Consider the following 16,429-nt stretch of genomic DNA (forward strand, 5'->3'; position numbering starts at 1 on the left):
TACTTAATGCTCCAAACAACCAACCATATGCGGAGGAAGCATTAACCTCCTCTTACTCATGGGGAAACTGAGGCTTAGGAGGGATGCCAATTTGCCCATGGTCACACAGTCAGCAAGCAGCTGAGCCGGGCTTTGCATCCAGAGTGTGGGATTTGAGAGTCCACATTATTAATAGTCTCTTCACCGTGCTGCTTCCCAGCTGCTCCAAAGTTAGAAACTCTGGAGGCATACTAGGTTTTACTCACTGACTAAGCTATACAGATTCTTCGAGCTTATTGTCTCTCAAATCTGTTTCCTTCTCTTCATTTCCATAGTTACCAGTGTTTGGGTGATGTTTTGCCTTCATTACAGCCTCCAAATCAGTGCAGCAGGACAACTCTGGAATTTTACTTCGTTTGTCCTCCCAACATCCTTTCTAGCTCATTTAAAACAGGTGCAGGCTTCGTAATTCCTTGTATCTTAGCCCAGATGACGACAGAAGCAGTCTGTCTTTCTTAACATCTAAACCCAGTGAGGAGACTCTGCCCAACTTCAGGGTCGAGAGAAGGAGAGAGAGGTAAGGGGGAGAGAAAAAGACACTGTGCCCTCCACCCCCAGCTCCTGGGGCTGGAAAGGAAAAGGGGCCCTGGCACAGCTCTGTCCCCAAGGCAGGGCAGAACCCTCTAGAGGACAGCTGCGGGTGTGCTCAGGGAGGCCAGGCCTGGGGTAAGAGTGGCAGGGCTTCAAGAGACCACTGCCCCACTGTCACATACCAAAGACCAGCCCTCACCTACCAGGTGCCAGGGAAATCTCCAGATTCTAGGACACACTCCGTGGGGGAAAGGGAGACACCTAAAAATGACTGCGATGAAATTCCTCTCTAGGTTGACGGAATGGGGAATACAAAAGTGAATACTTCCTGCATTCTTGACACCGTGGAATGAGATGCAGACCTGTGAGGGGCACCTGGCTAAGGTGCAAAGAATCACAGACTCATGTGCATCTGTGCTACAGACTAGCTTCAACTGCTGCAATGGGAGCCGGATTATTTTTCAAAAAATGCCACCACCCCTCCTCTTGTAGAGAGAAGCGTGGACTCTGCAAAGGTGCTGGGGACCTGGCAGCTGTCCTGTGCTTTAGTCCTGGGGGCAGGTAGAGAAGGAAGGAAGGAAACAAGTGCAGATGTCAAGAGTTTACTCACAAGATTAACGCCTCTGATTCCTATGCAAATACCTAGAAAGGGAGAGACCGAGAAAGTTATCTTTAAGGCCTTTATCTTAAACTCTGAATTGCTTAAAAACCAAAGGAAAAAACAGAAGTCTACTAGGAAGAGAAAAGAGAGGCCAGTGCTGCTAGACTCTTGAGGGCCAGGACACCGCCGCTTCTGAGCCTGGACGTGCCTCCCAGACCAGCTGCCCGGACGGAGTTTCCATCAGTTTGGAAACCAACTGTTTCCAACAGTTCTGGAAACTGCTGGTTTCCAGAAGATGGAAATGAGAGTGTGCTGGAAACTGGGGTGGTGTCGGGGAGGAGAAACGATATACATGTGACAAATTTGTTGATTCAAAGATGTTGCAGTAGTGGTAGGTCCTTGTGACACCAAATGTCTACAGGGATTTGGACTTTGAGGTCAGTCATGTCCTCAAAACAAATTCCATTTAAATTCTGTGGCTGAATATCTGAGACTTCGGATGAGGCTTATGAAGGCCCTGATGAAAACCAGAGAGGATTCTAGATAAGCCAAGATGTATCAGCCAGTATGCCGAGATTAGAACTTTCGGAACAGGGAGCTCTAGCTGGAAGAATTTCAGACATACAAGAAGCAGCAAACAGGGGACCCCAGTTTCCTGCTGCACAAGCACCCACTAAAAGTCTGCCCAGCACGTGGGGCGCATCCAGAGTTAAGACAGACCCGGGAGAGGAGGAGCTATCTGGGGAGCACGTGCCCCATCATAGAGGCTGGGCGTGCCAAGACGGTCCCCCCTCTCTGCTTTGTTATTAGGACCACGAGTATTTGGTATTAAATGGTGCCCAAGAAGAAAACCCCCAGACAGGGAACTTGGAAGTTAGGGTGCGTTGAGCAAGCAGATAGAGGTTCGGAAACCCGGAGCGCAGGGCCACTCTCCTCTCCTAAGGGTCTGGCCTCCACTGGCACTTGCTCCCCTTCTCACACCAGATGGGGGAGCCCGGATGGAAGAGAGGAGGGGGCGGTCAATGAGCACTCACAGGGCTCAGCCCCAACTCTCACCATCCAACAGGGGCAACACCATGTGCCGGAGGCTACCTTCCAATCTGTGGTGCCCCAAAACTTAGTGGCGGTGGAGGGTATGCTGGACAACCGGGAGCAGCCCACCCTACTGGCCAGAACTCAACTTTTCATGTGGCTTCCTTCAAACTACTACTAGCCTGGCAAGTAAAGCGCTTATCAGTAAAGGGGCGTTTCTACCTACTGGACACCGAGATCCCTACTGGTTCCTCAGTCTCTCTGTTCTCAGACTGGCTCCCCTTCATCCCTTCATTCTAATCACAATGCTGCTGTCAGAGTGATTCTTCTAACATGCAAATACACTCCCGTCACTTGGCTGTTTGGAATTCTTCAATGGTCCCATTAGTTTCCGTCAGTTGCAACCAAGAGTCCTGACTGATCCACTGAAAGTTTTTAATCAGGAGAGCAATATGCCAAAGGGCTCACATTATAGGAAGAGACCTCAGACAGCAGACAGACAGACTGTGCTCCTGCATTTATCCATTCTATACATTAAAATCAGTAATTCCTTAGGAAAGAACACAGCAAAGAATTTTTTAAAGCTGTGCACAAAAAAGACTAACAGCAATAACTGAACACTGAAGTTTCTCTGTAAAACTGAGTGTTGACAGGGAGCTCTAAATCTCCCCTGAATCGGAACTAGCAAACGGGAACCATTTTAGGGAAACAACAAAAAACGATGGTCACCCAAATGTGGTTCTAATTTGCATGTTGACTGTGCACGCGTGTCTGTTTTATGAATCACTTTTAATTCCTGTGCTCAAACAAAAAGGGAAAAATTACCTTGGTAAATGCCACATAATGGATCAATTAAGTTATCCCCCAAATAAAGTACACTTTGTCATAGTATAAACACGCATAACTCCTGGCACTATTTTAAACACATTGATAGAGATATGTGCTTTATTTATTAATTGTAACCATAATATTTAACACCCTCCTACATTATGACCCCCGCAACACCCTTCAACCCCAACGGCCTTCACTTTAACCTTTTGTTTGTTCAGGGAGTCAAGGAAGTAAAAAAAAAAAAAAAAAATTGCTATTTCTTGGATAGTAACTTTCCTTACCTAAAAGTGGTATGATAATGTGTTTTACTCTCCCTTATTCTTTTACTAGAAGCATACCCTACTTAATACTAGGTTGTGTTCCTACAGTTAGTTAAAAAACGTTAACCAAATGATACTATTCTGCTGGATGCAGTCCAAGAAAGATGGGCTGGTGTAGTGCAAAGAGCACTGGCTTTGGAGTCACATGGCTCTAGGTCGGAACACTGGCTCTGCTACTTGCCAGGTATGTAACCTTAAGCAAGTTCCCTAACTTCTCTTCATGCTTACATCTCTCCACCTGGCAGAGTTGTTGTAAGATTATGCATTACATAGGTCCATACGGAGGTACAATGACTGGGGCAGAGTCTGAAGTTTATATACAAAGTAGATGTGACCTGTTAATAAGTATCAAGAATGATTTTGTACACTGGGTAAGTTCACAATTAGGAAATATTAATAACCTGTTTCAGAATATAATACATATAACAGAAAGTATGAATTACTGGTTCACTTCAATAATCTTTCTTTAATTTGGATCATGACACAATTCCATTTTCTAACACATACCTGTAAAAGAAATTTCTAGTTATTTCCTGCCTGCTTCAAAACTTTGTATGTCATGTATTTGAAAGATTTTTAGATTCTTAAGCAGTATAATATTATTAGCTGTGCTTTTAATGGCAATGTCACATTTAACTAGAGAAAACAATTACAAATAGGCCTGGCATGAGTTGGTCTTACAGGTATCATGAAGTCACCCAAATGACATACAGAAGTGATTCTGGCACATTTGGATTTTGCTAGAATCTTTCTTTTGAATGTAGGAGTGGGGAAGTGGATTAATTTCAATTAGAACCATTTGGAGAACAGGAATTTAAACACACACATCTAATATTTCACTTTGGCCCTTTACCTGGAGCAGCTGTGGAGAGCCTTTCTAGAAGTCAGTCCAAAGCAAAATAAATTTGGAAGTGGTTTATCTAGTTTAGGAGAAAAAAAAAAAACACCAAAAACACTCAAGTGTAAGATGGGATATAAGAAAACATACAAAGAGGACTGGAATAAAAAAAATATGGCATATTACAGTCAAGGACATTTTGCAAAAAAATATGTGGAGAGAGGCCAAAAGTTATGGTTAAGCAACACTGTTAGCACTAAAGCTGCAAAATAGGGGGAGGGTTCCTTTGGGGTGAAGAAGGCAATGGGCTTAAACAGAGAACTAATACATGTTACAGGAGAAAAACAACCAAAATGTTGGATATGAAATTTAATGACTAGGTGTCATTAGTTTGAAATAGGCGTTTCAAACAAATCATAATCTCTATATGTATGATGGAGAAAAATAAAAAAATCAAAACTTCTGATAAATATTGGGGTTCCTGTCGACCACGAGTTCCCTCAAATTTAGGGGCAAATTTAGGTTACCTCCACTGGATTTAGTGGCATACTTATTTCATAATTTTAGGAAATTTGGACAGAATATATGCAAATTGAGAATCACCTCACATTATGACTTTAGGAGCATGATTTAGAGACTCTGAATTGTAATGTATGCAACGTACTAAATATGATCCTAAATGGAGTCTAATACCCCCAAATTTCCCCTAGCATTCATTTGCTTTTATTTGAAAACGTCTTTTTAAGTGTCAGGTAGGGAGATCACAAGTTTCTAGTACACAAGTCATGATAAATAAAAGGCATTTGTATAGTGCCCCTATTTCTAAAATTATATGAATATCAGTGACCGTTCTTAGCATGTTCTCTTGATTTTTCTAAAGAGTAAAAAACAGGCTTTCATATTCCCCAACCATAATTTTTCCCTCAAGGTCTGCAGTTCGTCAGATGAAAACTCTCGGAGAGCAAGTGTTTTCTGGAACATAACCCCCCTCTACCGTGGAGAGCGGGAAGCTTTGGCGTGGGCTCTAACATAGGAGAGTGAGAACAAACTGGCCGCAGAGGGCAGCCTGGGCAGAGGGTGTAGCGGAGACACACTTACCTTTCTAAGTTTGAGGTACACAGGAGTTTCAGATGTGACATGAAACAGAGGCCACATCAGATGTGAGAGCAATCCTAGAAGAGGAAAATAATGTCAAAAGGTTAAAGAAAAAAAAAAAAAAAAGGCATTGAGAAAAACCACACCGATACCGTGTTAGGAGACATTTATATACAGAACGTGAGTTCAGGAATGCCAGGATCAAAAACTTCTTTCCGTCAGTATGCCGTTGTGTTCTATTCCAACCTTCCAGAGACACACCTCTAAGTTCTTACAGGAGTTTTAGTTTGAGAGAGACAACGTGGTGATGTGGTGACGAGCTGGGGCCCTGGTGCCAGAAGGCCTACATTCAGATCCAGGTGTCACCTGGAGCCACTCAGAAACCTCACACCACTTGCTGAACAGCTCTCTGCCTCAGCTGCTCGCCGGTAAAGTGGAGATGATAACCATACCTATAGCCTAAAAGCCTTTTGAGGAGTAAATGAGTTAATGGGAGTGAAGTGCTGAACACTGCACCTGGGAAGCAAGGTGTACCCCTGTATTTGCAATTCTTTTCCAGAGACCCCAATTCAAGTGAAAATTTCTCAGAGGCTCAGGAAGAAATCAGATGATAATCAGAACCTTTTGTAAAAGGGTCAACTAAGAAGTTATCCTTTAGGAAAAGGAAGCAAGTACCCAAGTAGGGCTGAGGGTGCACTGGGGAAGAGGGGGAAAAGATGACAAAGAGCAAGGAAAGACCATTAAAAGGCCAAAAACAAACAGGCAAACAAAAACCAAACCAAACCAAAAAAACCCAAAAACCCAAAACCAAAAGGAACCTTTGCTTAACTACAATTTTTTTTTTCAAAGACAAGCTTACTACTCAGAGGAGAGGCCTGAAGGGCAGAACTTGTTGACGGTAAGCATACTTTCTTGTAATTCAACCTAACCCATAAGGAGGATGTTTCCCTTTCAATGACTAGATCAGCCTGTAGTAGGGCCGCTTTATTTGGATGGATGGGAAGCTGTCTAAGAGGGAAGTATCTTTCTGCCGGGAAGTTGGCCTATGGAGATACACACACACATGGATACAAAGATCTAATATATGTTGATCCCCAAACGTATTTTGAGGGTCTGACTCTTACATGACTTGAAATTCTTCTTGTATATGACAACCGTCTTCAGGACTGAGAAAAGGACTCTTTTATGGAGGATCATGTAGTTGACGTTATCTGGTTCTATAAACACAGCAAGAACACAACTTTTAACTACAGTCACTCCCTGGGGCCTGTATGTAGTTTTATCAATGTAGACAAGATATGCCTCATCGCTTTTAAGCTGAAACATCAAACGTTAAAGTGTCGTTTGATTTCCTACTTCTCCTTCCACCCTCCACCCCTCCCGACTTTGGTATGATGTCACACGAAATTACTTCCAGAAACTGGGAGGATATTGAGCAGCCGAGTTATAAAACCTAAGTAACAGGCTTACAGCTTTCTTATCTACAAGTTAATACTTACGGGGGTGAGAGTCTATCAATGATCAAGGCCATGGTAATTTTCCTGTTTTGTAAGAAATCTAAAATCTCAGCAGAATCACAACCTGCTGAATCGACCACATTTGTATGACCCATACAAGCACCTATCTCGCACAAGATTGCTACCACGACTCATAAATTTGTAAACCTGTATTTTAAACTTCATCTCTACTTTTAATCAAGACAGAAAACCAAACAGATTGCTTTTAACGTAATCTCTGTGGTAAAAACGAAACAAAAATAACATGGAGAATAAAATATTAGCCAGTTCCTGTACCTGCGTGCTTACTTACCTCTCCCCTGCCCTCACCTTTTCTGAAGTTTTCCATTATGATTTTAAGATGTTATTTTTCCCAAAGAATGTTGACAACTATTTCCCACTTAAAGCTCTGGTTTAAAAAGAAATCGGGTTAACTTGAGAATAACTCAGAAATTGGGCTTGTCCTAGGGTCCTGTGAAATCACAGGAGTCAGTCCTCTAGAATCAAATTTCCCTTATACACTTTTCACTTAGAAGTAAAGGTGCTTGCTTCCTTTGACAAGAGGTTCATAACATACAGTGGTGGTAAAGCTGGTTAAAGAAACTGTTAAAGGTTTTGTTTTGCATTATTTAACATTACATCATAGAATTAAAACCTGAAAATGGAAGTCTATCCATCTCAATCACTAAATCTGGTCAGGTGAAAGTCTACAAAACTCTAAAAGATTTTTCATCTTCTTACTGAAAATACCTAAACACTGTGCTGAGACTTATTTTTTAAAAAGAATATTAAAGAAGAGAGCTTGGATTTGCAAAGGACAATGCCATACACTTTCTATGCCTCCTGTTCAGAGGCTGATAGACTGCCCAACAAACTTGCCACATTGAAAAACTGTTTAATAATTCTCCATAAAGGAAAGATTTTAAAAAGCTATGGCACCAATCAGGTAACAATAGATCAATCAGGTTTTCCTAAATGTAGTATTTGCAGTTGAAGCCTGGATAAGTAATTACATTCAAAGTAATGTACAGGGAGCTATCAATCCCCATTCATTCAGCACACATTCACTGAGCCAAGAGCTTTGCTGGGTTTGGAGATATAAAAATGAATACGACACAGCTGCTTTACTTCCAGCTAAAAGAATACACCTAAACAAAGAGTTACAGGGCAATGTGTTAAGTGTTATAATAGAGGTGTGCACAAAGGGCTGAGGGCCAAAGGAAAAAGCTATAAATTCTTCCTGGGAAATCAAGCAAGTGAGGGTAGAGATAAAAGAAGGTATGGTGATGTTTCCTTGTGATAAACTCGACTTTTTCTTTACTGTGTTGTCAGAAGTAAGGCAGTAATTTTAGGATTTATGAACTGTTCTCATCACAAGTGCTAAATTGGTCTACAAGCTAGTTTCATTTATGTTTGACACAGACTTCCAGTTATAATATCCCAAGAATAAACATTTTTTAAAAATAAATGTGATTTGTATTATTTCCACTCAACACACACAATCCGGAACAGCACAAACAGCTAAGTGAATGAAACTTGGATACAAAGTTCAAAGATGTTTTGAAACATAAATGAATGAAAGACATGCTCTAGAGACTTAGTGATACCATATTAACAATGCCTAAAATAAGTATCAATTTTTTTCTCTTCTTCTTAAAGCAAAAATAAAAAAATCACCTGATTATATCATGGTTAATATTTGTCTTTCTCTACTTCTGTGTTTAAAAAAATAAGGAGGGTATTGAATCAACTTCTACTTAACATCATTTATTATGCATATCATATTCCTACTTATAACACAGTTGTGACAGAACCTCCATTGTTCATTACACACTAGCCCCAAACTTGAGTAATTCTAATGTAAGCATGAGAAACCACGTCTCCTTTGGGGTGAATTTCCAAATTCCTCTGTGTTAAATTGAGGTCTAATTTTCCCTGTGCCTGGTTTTCACAAGAAGGTCCATTCCACCCCATGTGCTCCTTTTCAGCTGTCAATAAACAGAGGCAGTGAATTCCCCCACGGCTTCACAAAGCTAGTTAGGCAGAGCCATTCATTCCTTCAGGAAAACAGGGCATTGATTTCAGTGAGTTCCCAGGGAGCAGCTGCAACAAAGAGATCAAAGGCCCACCTCTCTTTCCCTCCACTGCTTTCATTAGGCCAGGCCCAGACAAACAGCGACAGGTTTCCTCGAGACAAGGAGAGGGCCGGCAGACCACCTCATGGCTCAATTCAAATTCATCCGTTTCCTACATTCCAGTGACAGTCCAGAATGCTAACCATGACAAACCAGCACAATCACCCAGCATAATATACTGCTCGCTAGTTCATCCAAGGTCAGAGGGAGAAAACAAGCGCTGAGGGAAGTCCTCCGCTTCTAGGGCCCGCTGAGCCACGATGGCCCCCCGACATTCCATAAATAAACTATGCCCGCTCACTCTCCCTTTCTTTCTCCACCCTGCGATCCCACAAGCGATGGTCTCACTTAATCTGCAGTTTCTTTCGTGTCACCATACCTAAACCACTGGGACACTCTATTCTCAACCTAATGGTTCTGCTGCTGATAGGAGGTCGGCTACACGCACTGCCCTTCTTGGTTCACACCCAGTAAACTACTACCGTATGATGAACCGAGAGCTGTAACTCCTGGGGCTTCCCTCAGGCCTCATCTCCAGAGAAGGCCACACGACCTAAAGAGAGACTCCGTTTGCATAAATTCTGTTTGCAAAACACCAACACGAACAGAGACAGAACAGTTAGCTTTTTGATGTGAGCTAGGTAATCACCTAAACTGGTAATCCAAGCTCTTAAATGACAGTCTGTGGGTGAATGAGCTGTGCGTGTGTGTGTGTGTGTGTGTGTGCGTGCGTGTGTGTGTGTGTGTGTGTGTACGCGCACGCGCGCACATGTGAGTGAAGAGGGTTAGCGAGGGGGGAGGGGAGAACCAGAGGGACTAGGAAAGAAAGTGGATTATCCTGATTGGTTACCTACACTGAGCACACAGAATTAAAAGATTTCAAAAGTCTCCACTGAATTCCGAACTGCTACTTTGACACCACGCTCATGACAGCCCGTAACAAAATGCGTTCATTTCATTGTGCTCCACTCCATTTCTGCTGCTAATCCTGAGTAAACATGGGAATAGATGGGTTAAGTTTCAAAATTCCTAAACCAAAAAGAAAATAAACAATACTGGAATGAAAGGTATGGAGAACTCACTCCATAACACAGAACACAACCTTCCCACGTGCCCGTCTTAGGAGCTTCGGGACTGCCCTGGGGGGTCCATCCATTGATTACTCATCTGATTGCCAAAGATGCCATTTTGTATAGGGTACTGAACAGTCCTCAAGGTAAAGACTTTCACTTTTCTCAAACTGGGACAGAAATAAACTTAGAAAACACAGAACTCCCAACTGCGCAGGAAAGGTAGCGGAATTCCTGGTAGGCTCAGTGTGACAGTTATATTAGGAACCTCAAAGCTGACTCTGGCGCTGATTCACTTTGGCCTCTGTGTCTCCCTACTCTTCCAAAATGGAGACAGAAACATCCGTGAAGAATTCCTTTACGAAGTATTGTGAAATAATCGTTCCTCAAAAACAACGTACTTCATCGAAGAAAGCTGGTCTTATGAGTAGAAACTCCTTCTATAATAGATCACTCTAATTCAATAGAGCTGCTTTGGAAACTCACTACGTTTTTATAAATCGAATCATTTTTAAAAAGCACTCAGAAAATTTACTACTTGAAGAAAGGCTATGGCAAATGACGACATACACTCATCAATTCACTTATATACTTTTCAAAAGCATTTACAAAGCACTTAGAAACATCAATTTGATCTTCACCATAACCATCTGAGATAGGTGGTTTTATGAATTTCTATTTTTGAATGAGGAAAAAAGCCTCAAGAGAGGTAATAAATTGATTTGCCAAAGTCACAGAACAAATAAGTATATGAGTCACAACTTTAAATATTGTTTCTAAATCCCATGCTGTTTCCTTTGCCCCTAGCTACCACCTCTGCATGTAATTATTCACTGACGTTCTCCGTAATTGTATTAAATAGGTAACCAGAATCTATTTCTAAGCCCAATGCATTGTACTACTCGTTCAAGGAGGCAGTGTTTAAGAGTATGGACGCTGGTGTCAGGTTCACATTCAAATTTTAGTGTCACCTTTTAGTAGTTCTGTAAATTAAGCAATTTAACAGTATTTCCAGAACCTCGGTTTCCTCATCTGTAAAAGAGGAATATTACCTTCTTTCATAGGGCTTGCAAAGGATAGAATTAGATAACCTGTGTAAAGCACCTACAGCAGGGTTAGCATATAAGAAATGCTCAATAATGGTAGCTATTATCATTGATGTTGAAAATCAAACCAATATAAAACTTGTTAAAAGGGGGAAAATGCTTCCTTTTCAATAAAAAGACACAAAATTTAACTTTCAGCCTCTAGATTACATGATTCCCTCTAGCACTAAAAATTTAGCACTCAAGTCTAGGATTTTATGGGGCCAAGTAATAAACCAAGATCAAACTGTCATAAAAAATAAGCTACTATACAAAATAGAAACACTAATTGAACTGTCTTAAAAAAAATAAAACTGAGGCAAGTCCATGGTTGTTATAAAGCAGCAATGTTGTTTTTCTGTACAATCAGTTTTACTTCTTGCCATTTAACCATTTTAAGTAGAAATGTATTGGTGTTAGGCAGAAATCCAGACTATTGCCACATGAAGAGAAAAATACTTAATAGGAATATTTGTTTTATGTAGGTAGTGCGTTAAACTTTTCAAAGAACTAATGCATGTCTTACTTCACTTGACCCTCATGCTACTCACTAGGAGAACACGGATTAACTTTCTAGCACAAGAAAAGACTGCCAGTGATAAAAGGCAAACCTTACTTTTTAAGTCCTTGTCTCATTTTTCATGACCCCTTACTGATAGATGATGGTACGTAGATGCTACAGTGCACAGTGTACAAAATACTATGGGAAGACAGCGACAGGCCAGTAAGTCTTGGAGAGCCAGAAAAGGCTTTGGAAAGTAGATGACATTTATCCAACTTTTACCTAGTACACAAGCACGTCTAGAATATTCTTGATTGTTCTTGAGCTTCATGGGATTTTCTCTGAATTCTGAATATGTTATTCAGTGATTTAGTTGTCCTTCACTGCTTTTGCTGATTTGCAAACTTCAATGGATCCCCCTTTAAAATTTTTTTTTATCCAACGGTTCGATATTTAAAAAGGCAGGGACTTGAGGCCACTGTTGTTTGACTCAACACCACTTAAGGCTCTCTCTAATTCTATAGTTCTGTGATTTTTAAAAATGACTGCTCATTCTTACATTGCATTACCTACTCTATAACACATCAGTTTAAATATGCTTGTTATCTATAGCCTAGTAACACTGAGAAATTTTTTTTTTCCTTCACTACCACTTATCTCAGAAATTAATAGTTGGGAAGAACTCTTAAGAATGTCTAAGGAAGCATGTCTCACTAAAGAAACTCAGTCCATAGCTGTGGAAGTTTGATGGTTCTTTCTTTCTTATGAAGGGCTAAGAATTGCCTTTTTATAACCACCTCTAACTGTCTTCTCCAACAATATGAAACAAACATATTTTTTAACAAAAGACATTCAGGTATTTGAAGGCAATTTTAACAATCCCTTACCTTGAGCCATTAATTTGAGACTGTTCTTTCCTAATATAGATACCTAGTGCTTTAAGTTTCCCTCTAAGCACTGCTACAGTTGCATCCTAATTATTTGGAAATATGTTTCATTTCCATTCAGTTGAAAATACTTCCCAATTACCCTTTTCATTTATGTCACATGGGTTATTCGGTAAAATTCACCAGTGTGACCATTTGGGCCTGGGTGTTTTCTTTTTTGGAAGGTTTTTGGTGGCGGTGGTGGTATTGTTTGTTTGTTTTTAATATATACTATTAATTTGATGTCTTTAATAGACATAGAGCTGTTCAGGTAATCTATTTCTCCCTGAGGGAGTTTTGATAGTTTGTATCTTTCTAGGAATTGGTCCATTTCATCTAAGTTCTCAAATTTGTGGGCAGAGATTGTAGTATTCTCTCATCAGCCCTGTAAAATCCATGAGGTCAGTAGTCATGGCTCCTCTTTCCTTTCTGATACTGGTAATTTATGTCTCCTCTCTATTTTCCTTGGTTAGCCTCACTATAGGTTTATCATTTTATTAATCTTGTTCAAAGAAACCAGCTTTCCATTTTGTTGATTTTTATCATTTTCCTATTTTCAATTTTGTTGACTTCTCTCATTTTTATTATTTACTTTCTTCTGCTTGCTTTAAGTTTAATTTGCTCTTCTCTAGTTTCATAAGGTGGAAACTTCAATTATTGATTTTAGGTTTTTTTCTAATATAAACATTTAACACTATGAATTTCCTTCCAAGCACTATTTTAGCTGCATCCCACACATTTTTATAGACTATATTTTCACTTTATTTTAAAGTATTTTTAAATTTTTCGTGAGACTTCTTTGATGCAGCAGGCATTATTTAGAAGTGTGTTAATTTCCAAATATTTGAGAATTTTTCCACTATCTTTTTGTTATTAATTTCCATTTTATTTCCACTGTTGTCTGAGAATGTATTTTGTATGACTGGCATTCTTTGAAATGTAACATGCTCTGTATGGCCTAGAATGTGCCCCTGGGTTATTTAGAAGTGTGTTGTTCAGTTATGATACTTTTCCAGATACCTTTCTGTTCTGATTTAATTCCATTATGGTCAGAGAACATTCTTTGTATGATTTAAACCCTTTTAAATTAATTGTTTTGTTTTGTTTTTTTACCCAGAATATGGTCTATCTTGATAAAGTTCTGGGCATGCTTGAAAAGAATGTATATTCTGCTTTTGTTGGGTAGAGTGTTCTCTGTCAATTAGGTCAAGCTGGTTGATAGTGCAGTTTTAGCCTTCTATATCTTTACTGGTTTGTTATCTACTTGATGTATCTGTTGAGAGAGGGTACTGAAATCTGACTACATTTGTGGATGTGTCTATTTCTCCTTGTATATACTGAAACCCTGTTATTAGATGCATAAACATTTAAGATGATTTTTTTAAATGAATTTACCACTTTATCATTATGAAAGAACTCTCTTTCTCCCTGGCAATATTCTTTGCTCTAATTTCTACTTCGTCCGATATTTATAGCCACTCCAGACTTTTTTTTATAAAAAAAACTTATTTTCTTGTATTTTTTTTGGTTGCATCGGGTCTTAGTTGTGGCACGCAGGATCTTTTTTGAGGCATAAGGGATCTTTTGCTGTGGCACGCGGGCTTCCAGGGCGCATGGGCTCTGTAGTTGTGACACTTGGGGTCCACAGCACACGGGCTCTGTAGTTTGCAGCACATGGACTCTCTCATTGAGGCACACGAGCTCAGTAGTTGTGGTGCATGGGCTTAATTGCCCCTGGCATGTGGGATCTTAGTTCCCCGACCAGGGATTGAACCCACATCCCCTGCATTGCAAGGCAGGTTCTTTACCACTGGACCACCAAGGAAGTCCCCACTCCAGGCTTTTTTTGGGGGGGGGCTGTGTTGGGTCTTCATTGCTGCGCCCGGGCTTTCTCTAGTTGCAGTGAGTGGGAGCTACTCTTCATTGCAGTGCATGGCCTTCTCTTTGCAGTGGCTTCTCTTGTTGCGGAGCACAGGCTCTAGGTGTGCAGGCTTCAGTAGTTGCAGCACACGGGCTCTAGAGCTCAGGCTCAGTAGTAGTGGTGCACGGGCTTAGTTGCTCCATGGCATGTGGGATTTTCCCAGGCCAGGGATTGAACCTGTGTCCCTTGCACTGGCAGGTAGATTCTTAACCACTGAGTCACCATGGAAGTCTGCAGGCTTTTTAAAACATTAGTACTGAAGTGTGTATTATTTTCCATCCTTTGGCTTATAAATCTATTTGTCTTTATATATATGTTGTGCACTTTTTTTGCAGGCAGCATAGAGTTAATCCTTGTTGTTTTTTTGAACGTAATCTGATATTCTTTGCCTTTTAATGAGAGTATTTAGTCCATTTATACTTAATGTGATTATTGATATGGTTAGGTTGAAATGTATATCTTGCTTTTTTTTTGTATTTGTCCCATCTGTTCTCCATTCCCTTTTCCCTTTTTCCCTGCCTTCTTTTGAATTATTATTATCTTCTTCTAATTATTTTTTTTTCTGATTTATCTCCTTTGTCTTATGACAATTTTTTATGCTTTAGTGTTGATTTAGGGTTTATGGCTATATCCTTAACTTATTACAATATCCCTTTAAGGGATATTGTACTTCTTCACATATAATAAAAAAACTTTAATATTATATTTCAATTTTTCCCCTCGTGACCTTTGTGCAATTATTGTCACACCTTTTATATGTTATAAACCCCAACTCTACTATTACTATTTTGTTTAAACAATTACCTTTTTAAAAAGATTTAAATTTTAAAAAGCAAAATCTTATATATTTACCCAAGTGTTTACCATTTCTGGTGCTCTTTATTTCCATTTGGTATTATTTTCTTTCTTCCTGAGGACTTCAACATTTCTTGTAGTGTGGATCTAACGGTGATTAACTCTTTAAGCTTTTGAATTCTGAAAATGTCTTTATTTCATTATCTTTTCTGAAAAATATTTTCATTAGCTATAGATTTCTAGGTTAACAGTTTTTTCTTTCATTACTTTAAAGACATTGCTCCACTGTCTTCTGGCTTGCTTTGCTTTTGATGAAAAGTCTGCTGTCGTCCTTTGTTCTTCTAAATTTATAGTTTCTTCATTCTCCACTTTAAAATCTTTCTCATTATTACTGGTTTTAAATTATCTGATTAATGTTGTGCCTTGGTGTAATTTTCTTCATTTTTTTTCTTTCTTTTTTTTTTTTTTTTTTTGGTAATTGCTAGCTTTTCATTGAGCTTCTGAGATTTGTGGGCTTATGGTTTTCATTAAATTTAGCAAATTTTCAGCCATTATTAAAAATTTTTTTTCTGTTCCCTCCTCCTTTGGAGACTCTAATTACACAATATTTTTGGCTGTTTAAAGTTATCCCACAGCTCATTGATGGGCTTTTTTCCCCAGGATTTGTGTGTGTGTGTTTTATTTTGTATAATTTCTATTGCTGTGTCTTCAAGTTCATGCAATCTTTCTTTCTGCAGTGTCTAGTCCGCTGTTAATCCTATCCAGTGTATTTTTCATCTCAGATGTTTATGTTGCCTCTAGAAGATCAATTTGGGTCGTTTTATAACTTTCATGTCTTTTCTTAACAAATTTATGCTTCCTCTATTATCTTGAACATACAAAACTTAGTTATACTAATGTTTTTAATATCTTCATTTAGTGAATGTTATGTATTAAAATCTTATTAAATTACTTAAATAAAATGTTTATTAAATTGTTTATTAATATCTTTGTTTATTAAATCTGTTTCATTTCTGAGTCTGTTTTTATTGATTGAACTTTCTCTTACTACTGAATTTTCCTGTTTCTTTGCATATCTGGTAAATTTTGATTGAATGCTAGACACTGTGTACTTTACCTTGTTAGGTGCTGGATATTTTGTGTTTCTTTATATATTCTTGAGCTTTGTTCTGAGTTGGAGTTAAGCTACTAGAAACAATTCAACCCTTTTCT

General features: G+C 39.3%; 1 protein-coding gene across 7 annotated transcripts in view; it reads right to left on the bottom strand.

The window, feature by feature from the left end:
* PLAGL1 (PLAG1 like zinc finger 1) overlaps positions 1–16,429 on the bottom strand; it is a 68,505-nt gene that overhangs the window by 26,825 nt on the left and 25,251 nt on the right. For 4 of the 7 annotated variants that reach the window (XM_059083287.2, XM_059083293.2, XM_059083288.2 and 1 more), the window contains 2 exons: positions 5,291–5,364; positions 1,181–1,212 (listed from right to left, as the gene is read on the bottom strand). The gene's annotated coding sequence lies outside the window, so the exon portion shown is untranslated. Of the gene's footprint in view, positions 1–1,180; positions 1,213–4,207; positions 4,275–5,290; positions 5,365–16,429 lie in introns of all 7 variants that reach the window. The other 3 variants (XM_067010931.1, XM_067010928.1, XM_067010927.1) reach the window with 2 other exon arrangements.

The sequence above is a fragment of the Kogia breviceps genome, chromosome 13 (genome assembly GCF_026419965.1).
Source record: "Kogia breviceps isolate mKogBre1 chromosome 13, mKogBre1 haplotype 1, whole genome shotgun sequence".
NCBI classification, from domain to species: domain Eukaryota; kingdom Metazoa; phylum Chordata; class Mammalia; order Artiodactyla; family Physeteridae; genus Kogia; species Kogia breviceps.